At 42.3% G+C, this 7,484-nt stretch overlaps 1 non-coding gene across 1 annotated transcript; it reads left to right on the top strand.

Annotated features, from left to right (window-relative positions):
* Window positions 1-7,070: 7,070 nt before the first annotated feature.
* Window positions 7,071-7,177, top strand: LOC126676005 (small nucleolar RNA R71). The gene has a single exon (XR_007640183.1). It is a non-coding gene; the product is annotated as a small nucleolar RNA R71 (small nucleolar RNA).
* The last annotated feature ends 307 nt before the right edge of the window (window positions 7,178-7,484 follow it).

Below are 7,484 nucleotides of genomic sequence, written 5' to 3'. Positions count from 1 at the left end.
TCGTCTTTTCCAACTTTTGCACCAAAATGCTTCCGCAATGCTCCTAAGTACCTGAAATACTAAAACACGTAATAAGGCATACGAAATACCATAAAACCGTGATAAAACGTTAATAAAGCATGCGGAAACGACGCTAAAGATAGGAGTAAAAATACTCCTATCAAACCTCCTCACACTAAAGCTTTGCTTGTCCCCAAGCAAGAAATGAACTTAGGCAAATTAAACGGAAACTAACCATGGCGATCTTGAACAAGCATCAACAAATGAACTCCTATTCAACAATGGCTCAAATGATCTCGCCTAAAGTCAACAACCGCTAATGATGCACACAAAAGATGAATGCACTTTTAATGACAAAATGAGATGACAATTAGACTACACTTGCATTGGCTTAAGGTTTTTGTTGAACAATTCAAGTCATTAAGGTCATCTAAGGGACATGCATTACTTGGTCAAGTGATAAGAAGGCAATCAAGGCATAGCAAACATAGGCATCAATTTAAAAGCATATTAATTCTCACAAGATTCACTCTAACACACAAGTGTTTGGGGGTGCACACAATTAAGCTCAAAAAACATGCTAATTCACCATAGGCTTGCTTTTAGTCCGATTCTCCCCTACTTAGTTCGGTAATCAATTGCTATCATATGGTCTTTTGAATGGGTTGTAACTTGGCTAGGGGTTAGGGGGTAGGTAAAGAAGGATAATTTTGGCTACAAAAAATTTGACTTGACAACTAGGTATTTATTCACAATTATTTGTCTAACTTGGAATTTTCTTGCACATTTGAACTTCAATTTGATTTTCATGCCTTTTATTCAACTTTTCTTTTTACTCTCTTTTTTTTTTTTTTTTTTTTTTTTTCTTGATCTTTCTTTATTCTTTCTTTCTTTTGTTTTTCTTTCTTTTCTTTAGGCACATACTTACTTCTTTGCTCATGCCTTTCCTATTCTTCAAGTTAGACAAACTTCTTAATAGTTAAAAGTCAATCAAGTCAATTTTTTGGGGTATTTTCAAAGGGTAATTTGTTGAAGGGATGGTGTGTTAACATGTGTTGCAATTTGAAAGAAATGGCTTAAGGCTCAAAGGGGTAACCTAGTGGTAAGGGTAGGCTTTTTAAGTGGTTTTAAACAAAATGGTGATCCTAATGCCATAATCATTTAGCAATTGACACTCAACTATATAGTCTTAAATGGACACTAAGCAAGTTCTAGGAATATAGCTACACAACACACAAGAATTATAATCAAGGCTCAACATTTTAGAAAAGAATGTGGTGTTATGCACTAATTTAATTCCTATGTTCTCATGCCAATCATGCCCAATTTTATTCACAAATGACCCAAAATTTTCAAAAACTTGCACATCATGCATCCATATCCCAAAACAACTATCATGCTCACAATTGTTTTCACCAAAGAACATTTTCACCCAATTTCCATCAATATTTTGTCACATAAAAGCATTTTCATCAATCAATCATCCTTGGAAGTTGCTCAAATTAGACAAAAACACATTCATGCCATTAAAGATCGGGAGATGTCATAAGTTGATAAATTTCCAAATTCCGCCACAATCACAAACATACAAAACATTCAATATCATGCTTAGAGCAAAGATTTAGTGGAGGTGACTCAATAACTAGACTACTAACACAAACTAAAACAACAAAGTAAAATAAAACACACTAAAGCATAAAACAAGATAAATTTCAACTAACAACATACAATTGACTAACCCTCCTCACACTATTTCGAACTTAGTCCCTAAGTAAGAAATATAAAACAAAATTGTATTAGTTGAGTTAGAGAAATGCAAATCTTGTTTTAGTCGAATTCCGGTGGTTCGGGCGATGGAGTTGGAGATGGATAGGCCGGCCCTCCTTGGGCATTGAAATAGTCACGTAATTTCTCTTCGTGACGCCTTTGTCCATCATGAAGCCTCTTTTGGCGATATTCCATACGTGCCCACATCTTGCGTTGATCTTCCATGAATCGGATTTGGGTGGCTTCAAAAGCATTCCTTGCCGCTTCTCCTTCGGCGCTTGTTCCGGCCGTATGTTTGTCTTTCCTTCGCATCGGGTCTACTTCTTGTCTTGGCGAGGCGCACAATCTAGGCGGAATTGGCTCTCCGGGATGTGTATCCACCCAATTATCATACCTATATTTGCCCGCAACCCTTCCTTTGCGCACATATGCTCCAATATTCAAGTGATCCTCATTGATCATGCGTGGAGGTAGGATCTCGTACATGTCTTCATTGAAGTCCGGGTCTTGTCTTGCTAAGAACAATACCAACCATCCATACCCCACCTTCTTGTGAGCCTTAGGATGGTCTTGTAATAACTTCATCAAAAGATACCCCAAATGTATTTGCATTGCCTCCTCCGTTGGGCGTGACAAAGCTCTTAAAAGAAACAAATCCGTCCTCGTCACCTTATTATATTCATGGCGTCCATAGAAGGTGTGGCCGTACCACTTAAGCACGATGATCGTGGAAATATCCCTTACTTCTTTCAACTTGGCATAGTGTGAGTTATAAGACGGCTTGCCCGATGCTTCATTCCATACTAAATGCTCATCCAATTCGTCATCCGGCAACTCTCCCACTCCTAGATCCCGCAATTGCAAGTCTTCAATCAAATTCGTCACCGAGTACTCCCGCTCTTTGCCATCCAACCGAAATGTAATCGCATATTCGTTGTTTGGCGATTTAGCGATAGTGGTGAAGAATTCATAAGTGAGCGCCTCGCAATGCTCGTGTGACACCCTTGTCAAAGTGTCAAGTGCCAATTGGTGAAGATTTTCTTCCAACATCTCAATGACACCCAACTCTTGCATAGCCTCCCAACAAATTGCATAAGGAACGGAAAGACCACGTTTCTTAAGCTTCTCATAGCACTCACCCTCACTAACCGAGCGGATTTCAAAGGGTGCCTTGTATTTCCGTGAGAGAGGCCCGAAGGTGGTTGTCTTCTTTGAAGAACGGAGAGGTTGTGGTGGTAGCTCCTCTTGGAATTCTTGCTCACTAGGAGGTATGGATTTTTTCTTGGAGGCTCGGCTTGCTCTTGTATTTTGAGACATTGAAGAATAGGGAAAAGGGTATGTGAAAGTGTGTTTAGTTTTGAATTTGGCTCTAGTATGGTGGAGATAGAGCTTGGAGAATATTTGCTAAAGGAAAGAGTATGGAGGTCTTGGCTATGGAGTTTTTTATAAATGTGGAAAAGAATGTGGAGAAGAAGAAGTGTTGGAGTTCTATTAATGGCTAAATTTCAAATAGATGAGAGGAAGGGTGGGGATCTTGCCATGGCATTAATCTTGGTGAAGTGTGTTTCTCTTTGAAAGGCCAAGATGCCTCCATCTCATCAATCCAAGAGCTTGAAACCACAACCAAAAGACAATTTTTTTAAAAAAAATTTCCCCCCTTTTTTTTTTTGGGTTCGATTCGAGACACCCTAGCCAAATGGGTGTCTCGAATAGAACCAGCTAAATCTGGTTACCCAGATTTAGCTGTCTCGAACCGAGACAGCTGTGTCTCGGTTCGAGACAGCAAATCTGGTTTCCCAGATTTGCTGTCTCGAACCGAGACAGCTATGTCTCGAACCGAGACAGAAAATCTGGTTACCCAGATTCTCCGTACCCTTCTTATCTCGCATTTCTACATCGAACTCTTGCATGAGAAGAATCCACCGAATAAGCCTAGGCTTTGCATCTTACTTAGTGAATAGATACCGTAAAGCGGCATGATCGGTGTATATGATGCATTTCGACCCAAGCAAGTATTGTCTAAACTTATCGAGAGCAAAGACAACCGCCAACATCTCCTTTTCGGTAGTGGTATAGTTGAGTTGTGCTCCCGCCATAGTTCTACTAGCGTAATAGATCACATGCACCCGCTTGTCCTTTCTTTGCCCCAACACGCAACCCAATGCTTGGTCACTAGCATCACACATTAGCTCAAAAGGCAAACTCCAATCCGGAGATGAAATAATGGGAGCGGTCACAAGTGCCGATTTTAGCTTCTCAAAAGCATCTTGACAATCCTTTGTGAAGTCAAACGACGCATCTTTTACTAGCAAACTTGTCAATGGTCGAGCAATCGACGAAAAATCTTTAATGAAGCGCCGGTAAAAACCCGCGTGGCCCAAAAATGCCCGAGCTCCTTTGACCGTAGTCGGAGCGACTAATTTTTCAATAACCGCCGTTTTTGCCCTATCCACTTCAATTCCCGCCTCCGATATGCTATGCCCGAGTACAATGCCTTCATCCACCATGAAGTGGCACTTTTCCCAATTTAGCACTAAATTTGTCTCCACACATCGTGCTAAAACCCGCCTTAGATTCGCTAAACAACCATCGAACGAATCGCCAAACACGGAGAAGTCATCCATGAACACCTCCATAATATCTTCAATCATATCGTTGAAGATTGAGGTCATACACCTTTGAAATGTGGCGGGTGCGTTGCATAGTCCGAAGGGCATTCGCCGGTATGCAAAGGTACCGTAGGGGCATGTGAAGGTCGTCTTCTCTTGATCTTCCGGGAGGATTAAGATTTGATTGTAACCCGAGTACCCATCAAGGAAACAATAAAACTTGTGCCCCGCTACCCTTTCTAACATTTGATCGATAAATGGTAGCGGAAAGTGATCTTTTCGGGTTACCTCATTGAGCTTCCGATAATCAATGCATACACGCCAACCGGTTACCGTCCTCGTGGAGATTTGCTCTCCTTTTTCACTCTCCACCATCGTCATACCGCCCTTTTTAGGAACACATTGAATGGGACTAACCCACTCACTATCCGAAATCGGGTAGATTATTCCGGCGTCGAGGAGCTTGACGATCTCTTTGTGCACTACCTCCTTCATATTCGGATTCAATCTTCGTTGCCTTTGAGCCGACTTCTTTGACTCGTCTTCGAGATTAATCTTATGCATCACAATTTGAGGACTTATTCCTCGAATGTCGGAGATTTGCCAACCCATTGCTAACATGTGCTCTTTCACCACTTGCACAACCTTCCTTTCTTGATCCTTAGAGAGCTTGTTCGAGATGATTATCGGCAAGGTTTCATTCTCCCCAACAAAAGTATACCGAAGGTGTGGCGGGAGCGGCTTCATTTCAACTTTCGGGGGCAACTCCGAAGATGGTGGAGTCACACCATTGCTCTTGTCTAAACTTTCCGGCTTCGGTTCATCCTCTCTAGTATATTCATCATCCCCCGACTCGGAATGATCAACGAAACTTGAGAGATTTGTTGAGGACAAGTTTCTACCCTCTTTGCTTCGTTCAATAATTGCTCATTCTCCCGGAGTTGCTCTTCCACAATCTCATCAATCACATCAATTCTCATGCAATCCTCCTCCTCGATGGCATTCCGCATCACTCTCTTCATATCAAATTCCACACTTTCCTCATCAATTCTCAACGTGAGCTTGCCGGCATGAACATCAATGAGAGCACGCCCGGTGTTCATAAAAGGGCGACCAAGAATCATAGGACATTCTTTATCTACCGCATAGTCTAGGATCACAAAATCCACCGGAAAGATGAATTTATCCACTTTAACGAGCACGTCTTCCACTATCCCATACGGCTTTTTGAGAGAGTGATCGGCAAGTTGCAATACCATCGAGGTGCGCTTTACCGGTTGATCACCAAACAAAGACCTAAAAAGAAACAATGGCATCAAGTTAATACTTGCCCCAAGATCACACAAGCAATTTATAGCATTCATATTTCCTATAGTGCAAGGTATAGAAAAACTCCCTGGATCCTTAAGCTTTATTGGTAAGTTGCTTTGGATTATGGAACTACAATGCTCCGTGAGCGGTATTGTCCCATCTTGCTCCCAACTACGCTTGTTCGTAATTATGTCTTTCAAGAACTTTGCATATTGGGGCATCTCCCGAAGTGCATCCGCCAAGCTTAGATTGATTTGCAATTTCTTGAAAATCTCAAGGAACTTGTGAAATTTTTCGTTCCCTTGAGCTTTCCTTAACCGGCTTGGGAATGGAACCGGTGGCACAAACGGTGGCGGCGGCGGTGGCCTCACATAGGGCTCTTCAACCTCGATAACCAATTCCTCACATTCCTTTGGTAGTTCTTGGCTTGAGCTTGCTACATCAACAACCACTTGAGGCTCATCCTCCTCAACAACATGCTTCTTCCCATTGGCTTTCTCAAGGTTTCTCCCGCTTCGGAGCTCTACCGCCTTAACTTGCTCTCTAGGGTTGTTTTCCGTAGTGGATGGCAACCCTCCTTGAGGTCTTCCTTGAAGCGAAATTGCCATTTGAGAAATTTGAGTTTCCAAATGATGGATAGTAGAAGCTTGATTCTTCTCCCTTTGCTCCATTTTTTCTAACTTCTCTAGCACTTTGGAAAGCACATTTCCCTCATCCGTATTCTTTTGTGGTTGGAATCCCGGAGGGTGTTGAGGTCTACCACCATAGTTGTTTCCTTGCCCTTGATGGTTATGATAAGGGCCTTGATAAGGACCTTGTTGTTGGGGCCTATTTCCTCCTTGGAAACTAGGACCCGCTTGTTGATTTGCTTGCACATTGCCTTGACCCTCTTGATTCCTCCATCCGAAGTTAGGATGGTTTCTCCACCCCGGATTATAGGTATTCGAGTAAGGATCATTCCCTTGGCGTTGACCTCCCACATAATTCACTTGTTCGCTCCAAGTTTGACCCATGGCATAGCACTCATTACTTCCATGATTGAAATCTCCACAATGCTCACAACCTACTTGGACATATGCAACCGGAGCATTCCGTGGACCCACTTGCTTCTTCAAGGCATCAACTTGACTTTGTAAAGAGGCATTCATGGCTTTCATCGCTTCAAACTCCTTGGATTGGTCAAGTGTCATTAATGCCTTTTGAGCCGGTGGTCTTCTCCTTTCCGAGGACCAAGTGCTACTCACCATAGCCAATTTTTCAATCAACTCATTAGCCTCATCAAACGTCTTTTGCATCAAAGAACCTCCCGCGGCCGAATCAATGGTAGATCTTGTGATCTCACCCAAACCATTATAGAATATTTGAAGCACATGTTCCCTTACAAGCCGATGATGAGGTACGTGCCTTTGGAGATCCTTGAACCTCTCCCAAGTTTCATAGAGAGATTCCCCCTCATATTGGTAATAATCAATGATGTCCTTTGTCAACTTCGCGGTTCTCCCCATTGGAAAGTACACTTGAAGGAAAGCTTGAGCAAGATCCCGCCAATTGTGGATTGATGCATTAGGTAGTGATCGAAGCCACAAGCTAGCCTTGTCTCTTAGTGAGAACGGAAACATCTGAAGCTTGATTTGATCGGAGGTGATATTATGGAGCTTGAATGTGTCCAACACTCCCAAGAACTTGGCTATGTGTTCATTCGGATCCTCACTTGGTAACCCAAAGAATTGGCACCGATTCTCTAGGAGTTGAATCGTGCTAGGCTTGATCTCAAAAGTAGCCGCGATGACCAGTCTT

This window comes from Mercurialis annua, linkage group LG3, assembly GCF_937616625.2.
Source record: "Mercurialis annua linkage group LG3, ddMerAnnu1.2, whole genome shotgun sequence".
NCBI classification, from domain to species: domain Eukaryota; kingdom Viridiplantae; phylum Streptophyta; class Magnoliopsida; order Malpighiales; family Euphorbiaceae; genus Mercurialis; species Mercurialis annua.
The sequence above is the reverse complement of the archived record's forward strand: the minus strand, read 5'-3'. Positions and strand labels throughout refer to the sequence as shown.